This window comes from Rattus norvegicus, chromosome 1, assembly GCF_021556685.1.
Source record: "Rattus norvegicus strain SHRSP/BbbUtx chromosome 1, alternate assembly SHRSP_T2T, whole genome shotgun sequence".
NCBI classification, from domain to species: domain Eukaryota; kingdom Metazoa; phylum Chordata; class Mammalia; order Rodentia; family Muridae; genus Rattus; species Rattus norvegicus.
Genome location: NC_141534.1, coordinates 122758604 through 122777548, shown reverse-complemented (window position 1 = coordinate 122777548; position 18945 = coordinate 122758604). Strand labels below are relative to the sequence as shown.

The 18945-nt window shown below is 36.1% G+C and overlaps 1 long non-coding RNA gene across 5 annotated transcripts in view; it reads left to right on the top strand.

Moving 5' to 3' along the window:
• LOC148007678 (uncharacterized) overlaps positions 1 to 16553 on the top strand; it is a 98288-nt gene extending 81735 nt beyond the window's left edge. For 4 of the 5 annotated variants that reach the window (XR_015646441.1, XR_015646443.1, XR_015646440.1 and 1 more), the window contains one exon: positions 16462 to 16553. This is a non-coding gene — a long non-coding RNA (uncharacterized LOC148007678). Of the gene's footprint in view, positions 1 to 5594; positions 5752 to 16461 lie in introns of those variants that run through there. The other variant, XR_015646442.1, reaches the window with a different exon arrangement.
• The last annotated feature ends 2392 nt before the right edge of the window (positions 16554 to 18945 follow it).

Here is an 18945-nt window from a genome sequence, read left to right as displayed (position 1 = left end):
AAAGTTTATATTAAAATGATGGCTTTATTAGTTAAAATGTTGAACCTGGTCATTCTTTTTTTTTCTTTTATTTCGGAGCTGGGGACCGAACCAAAGGCCTTGTGCTACCTAGGCAAGCGCTCTACCACTGAGCTAAATCCCCAACCCCGAAGCTGGTCATTCTTTAAAATACCCCTTCACTGTGAGAATTGCCATGTTAACTTCTTCAGCCACCATGGATGGGGCTGTACTTCTGGCACCAGTAATTGCAGGTACCTCCTTCAGTGATGGTAATTACCACTTCTGAACTGACCCAGGAGATGTGCTATTTTCAATTAGGGGAGAGCAAAAATCTCTGTGGAGGAGGATGGCAAGGAAGTTCATTCTGAATGATCAGAAGTACTTGAGTTAACAGGTAGTTCCTGTTTGCACCTGCATGTATGTAGTACTCAGAAGTCTGCATGAGGACTGGACAAATTTACCATAAATTTGTTTTGCATGTGGAATAAAAGTATTCCTCCTTAAATTAACCACTCTTTAACCACTCATAAAATGATTTCTAATCAAAATCATCAACCTGTTGAAAGCCCAATCAAATTTTTTTTTGATGAAACCCCATTTCCTGAGAGACTAGGGGCTAAACTCCAATTCTAGGAAGAAGATCACAAAGTTCACCTAAGCAAACATCCTACAGAAATCCATCCTCATTAGCAACAGCCAGCCACTAAGGTAAAACAGCAGAATCGTGATACATATAGATGTCTTAAGACATCCTGCAGAAAATAGATAACTTAACCATTCTGTTCATCGGGTAGTTCTCTCCCCCTGTGCAGTTCCTGCAGACTATACCAGAAATGCTGTTGTTAAAATATTAAGCTGCTGACCCTTATGGAAATTTCCAAAATTTGCTATAAACACAATAAAAACCCTGAACATGTGGTTGGGTGCTTTTAATTGACATTCTGTGACATGGACCATTGGTGATACTGATCTAGAATTCATAATTAAGACCCTTATGTATTTACAAACAGTTTTTGAGGTCCTACAACATGGGTGTAGCAGAGTAAACCACCACTTAAAAGGAACCCCTTACCTTGTTGGTTGATGTTATACTCTTCTTTGAAAGAGCTGAGGAGATTGGCCTTTCCTAGGATAAACAGAACACTATTTCTTTTTTAAAAACATTTATTTATATATAATAAGTTCACTGTAGTTGTCTTCAGACACATCAGAGATTCTATCAGATCCCATTACAGATGTTTGTGAGCCATCAGCTTGTTGCTGTGATTTAAACTCAGGACTTCTCAAAGCGCAGTAAGTGCTTTTAACGACTGAGCCATTTCTCCAGCCCCCATAATTCTAATCCTAATTCGTTTTTTTCCTTTCATGTATACACACATAGACTGTGGCCTTAAGCCAAAATTTTAATTCTTGTTCTTCAGTATTAGTTATATTCAATTTCTATTTCCTGCCTTTTAAGATTTTCTATCATTATTTTTCCGTTTATTCTTCTCTCATTCATTACAACTCATTTCCCTCCTCCAATTCCACACAACTCTCTGCAATATCTCTCCTCTCACCATGATCCACACTTCTTCCATTCTGTTATACAGAGGCAGAGAGAAAGAGAGAGGGAGGGAGAGAGAGAGAGAGAGAGAGAGAGAGAGAGAGAGAGAGAGAGAGAGAGAGGGAGGGAGTATACATAAGGATGTGTCAACTGAACATTGTAGGTTAGCATAAAAATTATCATAAGCTTAGAAATAAAACCGGTTATCAAGACTGGGCGAGAAAACCATCAGCGATTTAATTTCTTCTGGAGAAGTAATTGAAAGCATACATTAGGATGGATGGTATGTTTCCTTGTTAACAATTAGTTTTAAATCTCATTCCTAAGCTATTGTGAAAAGTGAATTTAGAAGCACAGTAATTCATAAAAGATGCTGTCTAGACGATATTGGCTGGTATAAAACCATATTAAAGCTGAGAAAGTCCTTTTCTTTCCAGTACCATCAACACTAACTAATATCCTATTCCAGCAAACTGATCCAGTGAGTAGACTGTCTACAGGAAATAAGTCAAAAAAGCACTCCATAGACTGTTGCCCTTCCAAGTCAGGTTCTGGACTCTGGCAAGAGAAAATATGGTGAAACTACAAGGACCAGAGTTCCTTTCCGTTTTCACCTTCCCCTGGAGTAAAGTTTAGAACTGACACCCACTTCATTAAATTCCTGTGGTTTTAGAACACGTGAAGGTGCTTTGCTTTTCTTTTTGTCACATTCAGGATTTCGTTGATTGAATCATGACTTTGCCATTATTACTTATAATACAAGTCTCCCTTTTTTTCTTTTTTATCTTGAAATGCGGTCAAAATATTTGCTTCTTTAATAAGAAAGTGAAGAATTCAGCATTAATTCAGGGATGAGAGAAGTCACGATTCAGTAAACATAGCTTTGAAATGAAAAATTTTTCATGGAATTTTCAGCAAATTCTTAGGCTTTTTTTTATTAAACCTAAATTTAGATGTGATTCTTTAAATGGAATGTGGACGTAAAAACAGGACATGCTTTAAATTCTGAAGTTCGTTAATACATCTTCCAATATATTATTAAGCGCAGAAGTACAAGACAACGCTATATGAGAAATATTTGTTTCAGTGCTACGTACTTTGTCATCAAATACTATGTCAATTACAGGGTATGGGGGCGGGTGGTCTCCAATACCTTATGAACCTTTTTTCTATTTTGTAACAATCATTACTCTATTTATGCTGTCAGTAAAGCGGTTTGTTTTGATGTCAAAAGAAACTTCAACATAGTCTTCTTGTGAAGACATGTTTGTTGTATCAGAGTATATCATAGGATCTTGACAATTCATTTATACCTGAAGAAGCAGTGAAGGACCAGTGGAGGGAAAACGATTAAGTACTGAGGAAGAGTAGGTCAAGAAAGATGTGAGTGATAAGACATCGTCTTGAAAAGATGAGGGATGAAAAACACAAAGAGATATGCAGAAATAGATATGCTTATGGAAAAGTGGTTCTAATTAAAATCTAATCATGTGTGAAAGTACACAGATGTTGTAAATGAAAGATTCTGTACACTAGATAAATAGTGACTGAGGAAGGAATTAATATCATTTCTTGGACATACAAGTGTTTTATGTTGTTGTACCTGCTTGTTCTTCTTTCTGATAGGACTGTTTCCCCTTATGTTTTCAGGGATCTGTCTCCAGAGCATTGTACATGTTTGTAAAATGGTCTACTTGTGTTTTACAGTGTCATTCCAATAATTCAAGTTTTTCAGGTCTTTCTGAAAGAAGATCTTCTCTTTTCAAACATATCTCCACTTTCCAATAAACAACCCTAATATTTTTCATGAATTCTATAGTCAAACACAAGTTTTGCCCTAACTCATCATAGTAAAATAAAATTAAATGTAAAATTGATTAAAAATTCCATTTCACTGAATTAATGACAGAGGATTCTGAGATCTATAACAAGTCTTAAGAGCCAGGCAACTGGTAGGTCCATTGGAAAGGACTAAGTCCTAGTCCTCATAACATGGGATGTTGAAAAATGTTGAGAAATATTCTGTAATTCATTCTTACATTTATGTACGAATACTATGTCATTCTTTTCAATTTCTGTAATTTCCTCATGGAACCAAAAATTGTAGGACATACATAAACTCTTGTCATGTGATAAATAAAGTACTTTTATCTAGGTAGAAATATTACATATCTCTATAGGTTCTTGCAGTCAATCCTCAACCTGTGAACACAATACCTTAGTCAGCAAAATGCTCTGAATATGATAGCAGCATTCCAAATTATTACCTCACGTTTTAAACAGGCCACTTTAATATTACTTTTTCCCATTTTTATTAAAATACCTCCCTTCTTTCCAAAGGATTTGTCAACTGTTAAAACTATTAACTACTCATACAGATAAACTCTGTTCAATTAACATAATCTATATGTCTGCTTGTGATGATCTGTGATGCAAGTGGAGATGAAGACTCACTCTCCTATCCTCTTTAGACATGTGCTCCATAGAAAACTATTCAAACACTAATATACTGCAGCAAACAATAAAATACTTTTTTCACCTTGCAGCTTTTTTTTGGATACTTTTATTTACAATTCAAATATTAGTCCATTTCCCACATTCCCATTCATAACCCATCTAAGCCATATCCTCTTGCCCTTCCACCTTCTAAGAAGGTGTTCGGTGACCAAACAACTCACCCATTCACACCTCCACACCCTGACATTCTCAGATACTGAGTGTCCACCTGTGGCAGGATGAAGGACTTTTACACCCATTGTTGCCCTACAAGTCCATCCCAGCTACATATGCAGCTGGACCTATGGGGTTTTTCGATGTGTACATTTTGGATGATGGTTTAGGCCCTGGAGTTCTGCTGGGTTGATATAGGATTGAAAACCCCTTCAGCTCCTTCAATCCTTTCTCCAATCCCTACAATGCAGACCCCAATCTCAGTTCAATGGTTGGCTGTGAGCATTTTCCTCTGAATTTGGCAAGCTCTGGCAGAGCATCACAGGAAACAGTTATGTCAGGCTCCTTTCAGCATGCAATGCTTGGCATTCACAATATTGTCTGCGTTTGATAGCTTTATGTATGTGGAATGGATCCCCATGTGTGGCAGGTTCTGAATAGCCAAACTTTATCTCCCTATCTCCATATATATATATATATATATATATATATATATATATATATATATATATATATTCCCAATTTTAAGAAGAACTGAAACAACCACACTTCGGTCTTCCTTCTTTAGATTCATTTGGTTTGTGGATTGTATCTTGGGTACTTCAAGCTTTTAGGCTAATATCCACTGATCAGTGAATGCATAACATGTACTAAGTTTTGTGATTGGGTTACCTCACTCAGGACGATATTTTCTAGTTCTATCCATTTGCCTATGAACATTATGACGTCATTGGTTTTCGTAGTGGAGTAGAACTCCATTTTGTAGATGTACCACATTTTCTGTATCCATTCTTCTGTTGAAGTGCATCTGTCTTATTTCCAGCTTCTGACTATTAAAAATAACTCTTCTATGAACATAGTGGAGCATGTGTCTTTGTTACATGTTGGGGTATCTTTTGAATATATCCCCAAGAAAGGTATAGCTGGGTCCTCAGGTAGTGCAATGTCCAATTTTCTGAGTAAGCTGCAGACTGATTTCAAGTGTACTTATACCAGTAGCAATCCACAAACAATAGAGGAGTATTCCCGATTCTCCACATCCCTGCCAGCATCTGTTGTCATCTGAGATTTTGATCTTAGCTATTTTGACTGGTGTGAGGTGGAATCTCAGGGTTGTTTTGATTTGCTGTTTCCTGATTACTAAGACTTTGAGCATTTCTTTAAGTACTTCTCATCAATTTATACTCCTCAATTGAGAATTCTTTGTTTATCTCTGTACCTCATTTTAATAGGATTATTTGGTGCTCTGGAGTCTAGCTTCTTGAGTTCTTTGTATAATTTGAATATTAACCCTCTATCAGAGGTAGGATTGGTAAAGAACTATTCCCAATGTGTTGGTTGCCATCTCGTCCTAATGACAGTGTCCTTTGCTTTACAGAAGCTTTGCAGTTTTACGAGGTCCCATTTTTCCATTCTTGATCTTAGACAAAAGCCATTGGTATTTGGTTCAGGAAAATTTCCCTGGTGCCTGTATGTCCGAGGATCTTATCCACTTTCTCTTCAATTAGACTGAGTGTATCCGGTTTGATGTGGAGGTCCTTAATCCACTTGGACTTAAGCTTTGTACAGTGTGATATGACTGCAACAATTTGCATTCTTCTACATGGGGACTTCCTTTGAACCAGCACAATTTTTATGAAAATGCTATCTTTTGTACACTGGATGGTTTTAGCTCCTTTATCAAAGATCATGTGAACATAGGTGAGTGGGTTCATTTCTGAGTCTTCAATACTATTCCATCGAACTACCTGCCTGTCTCTATACCAGTATCATACAGTTATTATCAGTATTACTCTGTAATACTGCCTGAGGTGAGGGATGGTGATTTCCAAAAGAAGTTCTTTTTTTTATTGTTAAGGATAATTTTCACTATCCTGGGTTATGTGTTATTCCAATTGAACTTGCAAACTCTTCTTGCTAATTCTATGAAGAATTGAGTAGGAATTTTGATGGGGATTGTTTTTGGCAATATTTCCTGACAAACAATCCTTGCTTATATTCTAGGGAAAGAATCCTTTTAACCTCATACATACAAGGTATATAGGTTTCACTCATGAGGAGTTTTATAATGGTGAATAAAATGTCTGGTGTTTCAGAATTCTTGTAAAGAAGAACATGGGTAACAGGTGGCATGCTGTGTTTTAAAGAAATAATACTATTCAAAAGGATAATAAATAAGAGACCGATGTTTTATTAATATATACTCATTTACTCTATATTCTGGAATTCATGATGCAGGTTGAATTTCTTCTGCAGAATACCACTGGTTGGCTGAGGAGAGGATTCAATAGATGTCCCATTAGTAATGCACTGAATTTGATGTACTGTGATTCCAAGGCAATCATAATTCAATTCGTTTGACCATCTTTCTCTGTCCAGAACAACAGCATGAAGTATTTGCTTTGTTTTCTTTTGTTTTATTTTTTCATGACCATACTGTATACCTGGTGACAAGCAATTTGAAAATTCTGAGATTTTATTGAATAGTATTTTTATCCAGCATACTAACAAACATTAGTAAATAAAAGCAGAATTTCTGCTGCCATCAGATTTCATACGTGTCTCGTTCTTGAATTTACTTTCTCTTCATCATGTTTTGGATGCCTTGTTAGAAATGTCTTCTCAAATGATTTATATCCTCTATTGGCTAACATTTTCAAAATCTACTTATCCTTGAGGTTTATCTTGTTTAATATCTCTCCTCCTCCCCTCTCTTTCTCTGCTTATTTCTGTTTCATCACACTAAATAAAAAAAGAAATTAAGAGGAGCACACTGTATTTAACACTCAGTCTTTTAGCCAGAATCCTCCACAATTTCCCTGTTTCTTGAATGTACTGTAGGAAATTCCCAAGAAGAAATTTCAATACCAGAGCAAACAAAGTTAAAAAACCATACTTTGGATGAATAATAAGTCCTGGCCACCTGAGTCTAAACAATCAATCAGTTGTGATAAAAAAGAGACTAGCATCATAGACGTGAATATTCTGGAAAGTCATGCCTCAGGTTCAGCATGCAGAAATTGTGTTGCAAAAATGATAAACTATAACTCTGTTACTCACTTGGAACTAGATTCAACCTAGGGGCACTGTTATGAAGGCTTCAAGACATGAGAGTGAGCAGCTAAGGCTTGTCACTCTCTAGGAGGGATGAGTCTCCTGAAACATGCTAGATGAGTCTACAGGTAAAAGTGCAGCCCAGTTGGTGAAAGGCATCCCACATTTTGGTGGATGCAAGTAGCATAGGATGACCAGTAATTTCAGTAGCATTCATGGTGTGGAGAGAGCCATAACCTAGAAGAGCAGCTGCACATATGCAGCAAAGGGCAGAGCTAGAGAAGTTACCCAGACCTTCAATAATACCAGAAAATATTAAATGGATCACCATTATTAAGATGTTAATTCATTAACACCATTATGGTTTGATTTTTCTCTGTTTATATCATCGTTTTCTTCTCTCTTGAGGTAAGAAAGTATACTTTTAAAGGAACCTTTTTCCAAATGATACTTGCAGTCTTATGATGAACTTGGATTGTGAAAGACTTGGAAATGGAAATGCTGTGCAGCTTGAAAATTCACAGACATATATGCTTGGTATCAATGTTTGGTAGTATACTTGCCTAACATAAACAGATTTGAATTTGAATTTATCACAAATGCGGTTATATTTTACACACGAGGAACAACAGCACCCTGGATGTGGAGCAGAAAAATATGATGCTTGAGGTCATCCTAAGCATTTCTCAGGACAGCCTGAGTTCATTTCAGAGGAAAAGTAATGTGTATTTTATTTAATGTATGCTAGAAATATGTGACTTGCTTTTGACTTTACTGAGGGAGCATTGAAAGTATTGACTTGAGTCTCAGAAGACACTTTAAGCTTTTAAACAATGTTCATGCTGTGAAAATTAATGGAGTCTTTTAAATTTGTATACTATACATTTTTATTATGAATTGTTTGTGAGACTGTGGTAACAGGGAGTAGAATGCAGTAGTTTGAATGATATGTCCACTGTTGGTTTCTAATTTTCACATATTTGACTCCCAATTATTACTGGACAAAGATATCCCTAGGAATGGTTTTCTATCTTTTAAAAAACTCAAGATATTTTAATTAGCTCTCTCTGCTTCTGCTCCGTGGTTTTTGATATAAGCTGTCTATTCAGCAACCTGCGGCTTACCACTCAAGATACCAAAGAGAAGAAATAATCTTTTACAACCACAATTTTAATTTTATTAATATATTTTTGGGGTTGTTACAAAAAAATTCTAAAATGTAATACTGGCTGTAAGTAAACTCAGTGTACACTCTCTGGCTACACCTCTATGTTGTTAGATATAAGGGCATGTGCCAACATTAGTGGTCTTTTCCCAAAAAAAAAAATCTAAAAGTAATTAATGACCACAGTCAAATTCAAATTTCAAATGAAATTTTAGGCCAACCTACTCTACAGAATGCAAAATTGTCTCACAAGTTCCAAAAATTAAAAGGGTTTGAACATCAGTCAAAATTAAGTAAAAGAGAAAAGGAGGAGGAGAAAAAGGAGGAAGAGGAGGAGGAGGAAAAATGAGGAATCCACTAATTAGAGAAACATGAGTAAAATGAATAACACTTCGAAATTAGAAATCTATGCTGTGGAAGGAGGGGTTTTGAAAACTAAGCAGATACAAAATATACATCTGACAATTCAAATGACAACAACAGAAAGTACAGAATTCATTATATTCACAGATAGTGTATCTTATATACCTTATATTAATTTTAAGTTCTACTAATCCAACACTTTTACTACTCTTCTAACTGCATGTTAGGAAAACTGCATGTTAAGTATCCATTGAAGTGGACCTGTACAAATCTTCTTCATTTCACAGACACTATAAACAGTAAACAGACATTTCGAAAACTTCTCAAGCAACAGTCTCAATGCCAGAATTAGGATCCAACCACATATTATGAAAGCATGGTTATTATGTGTAGAATTTCATAGCATAGTTTAGATCTCATACAGGATTTTATACTTAGATACTATTGAAATGGCAATTCTATCTGCCAACTTGGTGATATGTAGAACCATGTGAGAGGCAATCCTCACTCATCCTTCAGCAGGGTTAATTTAATTAATTTAATTGACATAGGTGAACCTGTCCTTGGGTTCAGGTTGAGGACCCTTAGCGCGGGACGTTTCACTAACACATTGGCTAGTGAAGAACTCTACGTTCCAAGAACTCTGCAACCCAGTGTCCATAGATTGATCTTTTCACATGTATATCCTCAATTACTAGGTCCTTATATGATAAAAACACCATTTTAAAACAAAGGAATTTCTTTACATATTTTAGTTACCTAATCACACTTTGACACGCAGTATATGTATAGACGGAAAATTATTGGATGCATTTTCTTGTTTAGAAAACCCAATATTATTCTCTTTTTCACTAGATATATTTCTTTATTTACATTTCAAATGTTATTCCCTTTCTCGGTTTCCTGTACATAAGTTCCCTATACCCTTCCCCTCCCCATTATTGGCGTTCTCCCCACATCTATCCCCATAACCTCCCCCTTCAGACATTGCTCTGTACCAAGAGTTCAAACTTGGCAAGACCAAGGGCTCCCCTTTCCACTGGTGCTATTCTCGACTACATATGCAGGTAGAGTGCTGGGTCACTCCATGTATAGTCTTTGGGTAGTGGTTTTTTCCCTGGAAGCTCTGGATGATTGGCATTGGTATTCTTATGGGATTGCAAGCCCCTTCAGCTCTTTCAATCCTTCCTCACATTCCTCCAAAGGAGGTCCTGTTTAATGTTCAGTGGTTTGCTGCTTGCATTCACCCCTGCATTTGACATGCTCTGTATGTGACTCACAGGAGAGATTGACATTGGTGTGTATTGTATGAAATCTGGAAGGCAGGAAATCCTTTATACTAAAACCCATTGTATTTAACTTTCTCGGTGGCAGATAAATATGGAACACTGTAGGTTTAAATCGAATTCATTCTATGCAGATTATTTCTAGCCAGAAAAAAATCTATTGATACAAATATTGTATTTATGGATAATAAATCAATATAAGTTATTGTGTACTTGATACCGGGTATCCTCTGACAAGCAAAATAAAAATCCACTACAGGATTGTAATTTCATAGGCTTTTTTCCTAATATGAATCAGTATTTGCAAGGTAACTTTAAAACTCGAGGATCTTGCAGAACTTTCTTTTCAGCAAGCTTTAAACTCCTTCAGCACTGGCAGAAGGTTCAGAGGGATTGAACTGCAATAGCACAGCCTGTTTAAGGGTGGTCACCCCTTGCTTTTGGTAAGTCATGAAGTGATATATTGACATAATTATCTGCTCAGTCCTGTATTGAAGCAAATTTAGCCACTCAGACATACCTTATAGAACTACTACTATGGGATAAGAAGCTGAGTATTTCCATATTCAATCAAAGTCAGCTTTTCATTTTTACAAATGTTTTCCTTCCACGACTCTATAGACCACAATGCAGACTGTCCAAATTCAAATCACATTTAGTAGTTCCTTATGCATTTCCCTTTCCCTTGTAGACATTGTCTTGAAGAAAAGAATATTACTAAGTCAATATCATATTTATATTTATTGGAAAATACTTGAATTTGTAAAATTAGGAGTCTGTCTACATTTTCGTTTGTACTCCCTTTGCATATTCATTTTGGATCAAAATCACCAAGGCTTAAAGTTTCACAGAAGAGCCTGACTGATGCTTCTGTTTGTAAAATCTAATACTATTCTGAAAAATTATATCCCAGAACTCATGTTAGGAGCCTCAAGTCTATATATATATATATATATATATATATATATATATATATATATATATATATATATATGAAGATCTCGAGATACATAACTACATACCTCTACATACACACACACACACACACACACACACACACACACACAAACACAAAGAGAGAAAAAGAGATAGAGAGAGAGACAGAGAGACAGAACAGAGAGAGACAAACAAAGAGACAGAGAGAGAGAGAGAAGAGGCAGACAGACAGACAGACAGACAGACATATGGGGTCAGGCTTTTATAACAGACAACGTCTCAGTTATAGAGAAATACATACATATATTCATATACATATGTATATATGTATGATATATATATATATACACAAACACCACACAAATAAATAACATTAATAAAATCTAAATAATTGTAGTGGCATATGAGATTACTTGTAGCACTTTCAAGTTATAAGATCCTAAGTTTCTCAGTTAAATACCAGCCTGGTCTTCAAATTTATTTTCAGTCGAGCTAAATCTAAGAAGTAAGACCCTATCTAAAAAACAAACAATTAAGTATCTCACAGCAATAATTTTTAAAACAGAAAAAAAATCACTGAATGACAAACCAATGCTTTTTATGATATAACAGATATTATGTTAATTTTAAGTGATTCATTTACATGAACACATAGGATATTTTAAAAATCCACCTGATCAAGTAAAACCTGACTAATACAGAATGTTGTTAAAGTAGCATATTTTATTCCCTAGTGATTTCTCCTGATATTATAAGCATCTAGTGTTTTTGTACATTCCGTAATTTTATTACATTTTCCTAGTCACTCTTTCTTTCCTTTGTATACAGATCTAAATGTGAATATAATTCAGTATCATGTAGTCACCATTGCCAGAAATCACCTTGAATTTATCCCTGACCAATTTATGCAGGGGTTTATGAAGCCTCCTGTGTCATATTAGCAATAGGACAGCTTAAAGCTCATGGCTGCCTGCCTTGACATTAGCTTTAGAAAAGATTTTGATCTCTGCAGCCTGGCGACCGTGCACGCATGCGTGATGCAGGGTTATGCTAGCTCACTAGCACAGACTGGGGGTTGGGAGTGTGATTAGACAAGTCAGTGCAGCAGGACCTGCTCAGAGAAGAGGCAGCCAGTGTCTCCTGTCTCATCCACCCTAAGAATGGTCCGCAAGGCAATGCAGCAAACAAGGTCAGCTCCCTCATATCCCCATAATTTGTTTCATAGACATGACTTTTTTCACACTAAATATGGCAAATTTGTTTTGATAGAAGATTTTTCTATAGAACTCATTTCTTTGACTTTGAACAGTCAGATCAGAAAGCTATCAGATCAGGACCTGCCTTCCTATTTCCTGTCTTGTGTTGTGTTTGCTGCAGTGCCCCTCCCCTTGAGCAGGCAAACTGCCTTTTCAATTTAGCTCACTTCTCTTACAGGGTGAATACTAGCATTTCAAATAGCTGACAATAATGTGGATTATTGGTGTGTGGGAGTAATGGCAGTCAGGAAAGAAAAAGAACATTTAATTTGGTATATGTATTTTGCATAGAATAATATCCATAGTGAAGTTAAAATGGTATCTTGGTATCTCTCACAGACTGAAAGATATGAAGGAATTAAAACACTTGAGAGTTAACATACAGATTATCTTCAGAGGGAAAGCACACAGCAGATCCTGGATGACTTGCATCTCTTAGTTTCTGAATGGTTAGAGCATCAGATAAGAATGAGTTTTTATGTTATGGTAGTTATAATACATGAAAGGGGTTTGCAAAATTGTGTTAAGAAATAGTAGTTAGCAGAGTACAGGTGTGTGAACTGCAAACATGTGGAAATGTGATGTATCTTCCACATATATACATACACACCCACAGCCAATCACTCACACACATACTTACATACAGTGTATAGAGTACTACAAAGTACTAAACCGTTTTCTTCTGTGATCTCATAGGTGATCTAATTTGAATGTTATGACAATAAGTCCGTGTTTAGTATGTGGCATTTGTTAATATGTTTTTATTTTTAAATTTTGCCCAGATTCAAGAATAAAGTGTTGGATTGGAAAGAAATATCTTTAGATATATAATCTATACTTTGATTTTATTCCTTGATTTGGATGAATTTTATAAATAAGCAAAAAAATGCAGATGTGTTTTTTTGGGGGAGATTGGGGGGGGATTTTTTCCATGCTCCATCAGTTAAACCCACAAAAGCATGTCTTTTCTTTTGTTTCTGTTTGTTTGTATGTTTTCTTGTCTTTTTGCAATTGCTTTTGGTTTTCATTATAAAATGGTGTATTTTTAAGGAAAATTTATTGTCCTAGTTTTTCATTTCCATTCTTAATTTTTCTGTTTAAATCGTGACCACAGTTCTCCTTTTTTTTAACTCTTCCCAGTTTCACCTCACCTTTCTTTGCTTCCAGATCTCTTCCCTTTCTGTCTCCAAAAAAAATATAATAAGATAAACAAAGAACATAATATTGGGGGTGGACAAAGCAATAAAACAGAAGGAAAAGGAGCAGAAACAAGAATCAGATTCCCAGTTGTTAACGCACTCAAGAATGCCATTAAAACAGTAAGCTGAGTGTACTGAGGTACCAGTGCAGACTAATAAGAGTCTTTAAGACATAGTGGTCCTCAGAGGAATATACTTTCCTTTAACTCGTGGTATTTTGTTTTTTATTCGAAAAATGTTTTTTGGGTTTAAGGTTTTTAAAGTGTTTCTAAATAACAAGCCTATGTTGATCCAAGCCAACAGCAGTATGAAGGTTTGCTAAGTTTGTTGCTCCTAAAGAGGTGTTAATGAAGACAGAAATAACAGAGTGGCACCAATCGTTACCGTTTTGCTACTTCCCCTGTGTTATAGTGTAAATTGAAATCTGTCATGCTGATACCTATGGATCATTTTTTTATTATTCAGGTTTATTCTAAAGGGAGTCTTTTTTGATTCCACATAATTTTACAACACTGTTTTTTAATTTCTGTGAAGGATATGATTGGTGTTTATACATATGCATATGTAATATTTTATATGTCATGTATTACCTATAACAATGTTATATGTAATGTTATATAATATATATTTTATAAAAGATATTGTTCCTATGATTTGTTCCTCAAAATATTTATTTCAGGACATGATTTTGTACTAACTGGTTCATACTGCTACAATCTTGAAAATAATTATCAAGTTTCTGCTGTCATATTTAGTAACTTTTATACATAAAAGCATACCCTATCCAAGTAATCTCCTAATACTGTACTGAATAAGACAAGAAGAAAAAACTTCCTTGTTGATTTTAATGAAAATATTTTGAGTTTCTCTCCTTTCAGCCTCATGCTGACTCTGAGTTTTTTGTATCTTGTTTTATTATTCTGAAATATGTTCTGTTTATTCTTAATAGAGACCACATTTGTAACGAAACAGAACACTTGCTAAACTAGAACCCATCTATATCAATAAGAATGTGTGCAGGTGGGGTTGGAATATGGAGACACCCTCCTTCTTCCTTATCTGCATGTGTGCATAATCTTGTGAAGGACAAACATGTAACCATAATTGCAGGAGGCCATGTTTTCAGTAACAAGGCCACTTATAGAGATATTCCACAGCATTTCTTCCAGTCCATGAGCTTTAACCTAGTATGGGGAACTTTAGAAATCCCAACTGTGTCTGAGTACTTTCAGTTGCTTATTCACAGTGCTATTTGTAGTCTGTATAAGGGGCTTATTGCTGTGAACAGACACCATGAGCACTGTAAGTTTTATAAAGAAAAACATTTAATTGGGGTTGGCTTACTGGTTCTGAGGTTCATGCAGGAGCATAGCAGATAGCAGCATCCAGGCTGGCATGGTATAGGGGGGGCTGAGTTCTACATCTTCAACTAAAGGAAACCAGGAACAAACTGAGCATCCACAAGTTGCTAGGGGGATGGTCTCCAAGCCCACCTAAGCAGTGAAACACTTCCTCTACAAGGCCACCCCTTCTAACAGTGCCACTCCCTGGGCGAAATGTTCCAAAACCATCACAGAGTTATTTATTTTTGTGCAAAGAATACCATTAGTATTAAGATAATAATCTACTAAAATTATCATCAACACATACCTACAGACATGACAGAAATATTTAAATGGGACTTGACAAAATGGACATTGGAAAAAACAATGTTAGTGTGTTCTCTGCTAAGGTCTTTAAATTCCCTAGCCAAGTTTTTTGACAAACTTTGTACTACCACTCCTGAATTCTCTCCTGTGGAAGTGACATCCATTCTAACTAATAATGTGGTTAGCTAAGCACAAAATGTTCTTTTCACACTTTCAATGTTCGTGAACTGTACCAGGCAGATCATTATTATAACATATAAGGCTAATTAATGGATGAGAAAATCATTGTCTTTTTTTCTGTTGAATTTTTTTAGTGTTTTTTATCATTATGAATGATAACCACCAGGGATAGCTTTCCTGGATGGTTCAAGGATGAGTTCTCTATGTCCAGGAAACAAAGTATATAGTGTCATTAACACATGATCTTACCATGAAATCAGGTGAGACTAACCGAGGGTCTTTCCTACATTCTTTTCTGTTCAATGATATCTGTTTTGATGTCTAGAGACAAAGCATTATGAATCAAAAATTATTGTCAAAATACCATTAAGTTCATATGATTTGACTGTGTATTGCTTTGAAGAAAATCTTCCATGAATGTGGTGTCTATAATCAGAGAGTCTCCACCACATTAAACTAATTTCTCCTTCAGGAGCACTTGTATATTGGACATACCTTCTTGGATGGAGATGGGAGGTCATGTTTAATTCTTTGTCTCAGTAGGGAGGCATTTCAATTTATTGTATGCAAACCATATGCATGTTTTCATGATCTATATGGTTTCATCTGTCAGGTCTCTTAAATTTAGAAGACAGTGTTTTCTTGTTTACTTTCTTTCCATTCGCACTGGCTCTGAGTTTTCTCCCAACACAAATATTCATGAGAGGTGAAAGGAGAATATTGATGAAGATTATTTTCATTTAAGACTGAGGTATCGAATCTCTCTTACTCTTTACACATTGTTCAGATATGTGTCTCTGTGTTTGTTCCCATCTATAACATCTATAACAAATAGTAGCTTCTGTGACCATGGTTGAGCAATATACTTATTAAAGGGAATAACAGAACATCATTAGGATTCATTAAATCGCTACATTGCTTTTCCAGAAAAAACTGGTGTTGGGTATGTCCCTTGGTCCACAATTTACTTACTTCTCTTTTCTTGGGCACATGAGCAATGTCATGAATGAACCTCATGGACTGAGCATTGAATCCAACCAATAATTGTTACTAACGCTTATTGCATTTGTACCAATATTGAAACACGTACACTGTACGGAGCCCACCATTGTAAATTGAAGGATTTCAGCTAAGTTCTTCTTTACTATTCTCCTCAGGAAGTATGAATAAACTTGCCAATTCATGAACACTTTCAAGAAGAGTGAATACTCCATCCAGTCATGAGCTTAACATCTTCATGTTCAGGAGGTGGGTAAGGGTTATCTCATCAATATGACTTTGCCATCAGTTTATGTAAAGTGGACAATAGTGTGGGCAGTAATGTAAGTTGTTTGAGAGTTTCTGTGAAGTCTCAGTCATTAAAACTCAGTTAGATATAACTCATACATGACACTGGGGACGGGGGTGGATTGGTTGTGGGAGAAGGCAATATGGTTGTACTCTCCCAATTATTTGGTGATGCATTTTAAGAATATTCATTTGCATATAATATATTAAGGAGCTTCTACTGAGGTATTTTTCTATAACATTCTTCAGAAAGTCCATAGATTCTGCTCTCCCTTAGTCTACCTTCTTCCATTTCTCAATTTAATAATCCCATTCCACAACAACATAAGCCCAAAAGCATCCAGATTTAATTATATTTTTACTTACTTAGGAAAAACTTCAGTCCTTTCTAGTTTCTCACTCTATATCTTACCTCTGAGGATTTAAGAATTCTTATGTGCATTTGTAAGATTTAAAGCCTAACAAGCAGTTTTAAATTGCCACATACTATATTTCTCTTCGGCGTTCTGAGTACCTCACTCACCATGACTTTTCTCACTCAGGATGACTTTTTTTAGTTCGAACCACTTAAGCAGGGGTTGCATGATTCCATTATTCTACAAGCGAGTTACATTTCATTGTGTAAACGTACCATATTTTCATTATTTAATCACTTGTTTATGGTCACAAAGTTGAGCAATACCTGGGTTAAGAGGAAGGAAGACAAAAATGTGGATGTTTCAATACTACATTGAAAAGGGAACAAAATAATCACAGGAGATAGGGGAAGGGAGGGAACTGAAAGGAAGGGAGGAGGGAGAAGGAAAAAGATACAACAGGATTAGGTTTTGGAACTGATAGAAGTAAAGTACAGATGGTCAGGACACTGAATAAAAGTAACTAGAAGTGGGGAATGAGGAACTGGTGGTAGTCACTAAAATTCCCAGAACCCAGGGAAGCAAGAGGCTCCTGGGACCCAAGAGGGATGACAATAGCAGAAATACCCAACAAAGGGGAGATAGAATCTGTAGATACCACCTGCAGTAAATCAGCACAATCCCTAGTTGAGGGATGGGACAACAAACCTATCTCAAAATTTTTAATCCAGAAATGTTCCTGCCAAAATGAAAGACAGGGACAAAAAATGGAACAGAAAGTGAAGGAAAGGTCATCCATAGACTGTGCTATGTAGGGATCCATTCTGTCCACAGATATCAAACCCCAATACTACTGCTGATGCCCAGAAGCACTTGTAGACAGGAACATGGTATGGTTTTTCCCTGAGGTGTTCTACCAGCACATAACCAAAATAGATGTAGATACAGCCAATCATCAGACTGAGCCTTAAACACCCCAATGGAAAAGCTCCTAGAAGGACCAAAGGAGCTAAAGGGGACTGAAGCAGCATAGCAAGAACAATATCAACTAAACAGAACACCCAGAGCTACCAGAGACTAAACCACCAACCAAGCAGGAAAACTGGAGTTTTGCAGGGGTCTAGATACATATGTGGCAGAGGGTGGCCTCATCTGACATCAACAGGAGGGAAGGGCCTTGCTACTCTGAAGGCTTGATGCCCCAACATAGGATGGTGTTAGGGTGGTGAGGCAGGAGTGGATAAATGGGTGGAGAACTACTCTCACAGAGTCAAATGGGATGGAGAGAGGGGTTAATTAGTTGGGGCATTGTGAATGGATAAAAAGTAAAGGTGATATCATTTGAAATGTAAACAAAATCATTAATTAAATAACGGTGACAAATCACTTTAAAAAACATTATTTCCATGTGAGAATGACCATGTTATTTTCCTCAGAATCCAAGCATGTGGCAGTGCTCTTGACAGCCGGAGATGCAGATTCTCACAGTTATGTCTGTTACTACTCTCAGATAACTGCTAAGAAATAGACTTGTTTTCAGTAAGGCCAGAAAATTGGCTCTGTACTGTGTGTAGATTCACTGTATGATATAAAAACATTCAGCCCAAAAAGTGGATTTTGTTTGCCTCTGAATGAATGTCTGCATCAGAGTTCCTCAAGAGGAGAGTTTATTTCTCCCAAGGTTTATTCCTCACCTGCATACTGGACAAATGAGTTCCACGTTAAAGCAACAACTGAAGCCTCCTTATATGATGATTACATTAGAAAGGCTACAACCTCTATCTCACATTTACAATTTATCTGCATTGTTTGCCTTTCCATGTTAAAGATTTTTGCTGTGCAGTTTTCTTTCTTTCTTTTTTTTTTTTTTGGCATACCAGTAACTTTATTTATTTATTTTTTTATTAACTTGAGTATTTCTTATATACATTTCGAGTGTTATTCCCTTTCCCGGTTTCCGGGCAAACATCCCCCTCCCCCATCCCCTTCCATATGGGT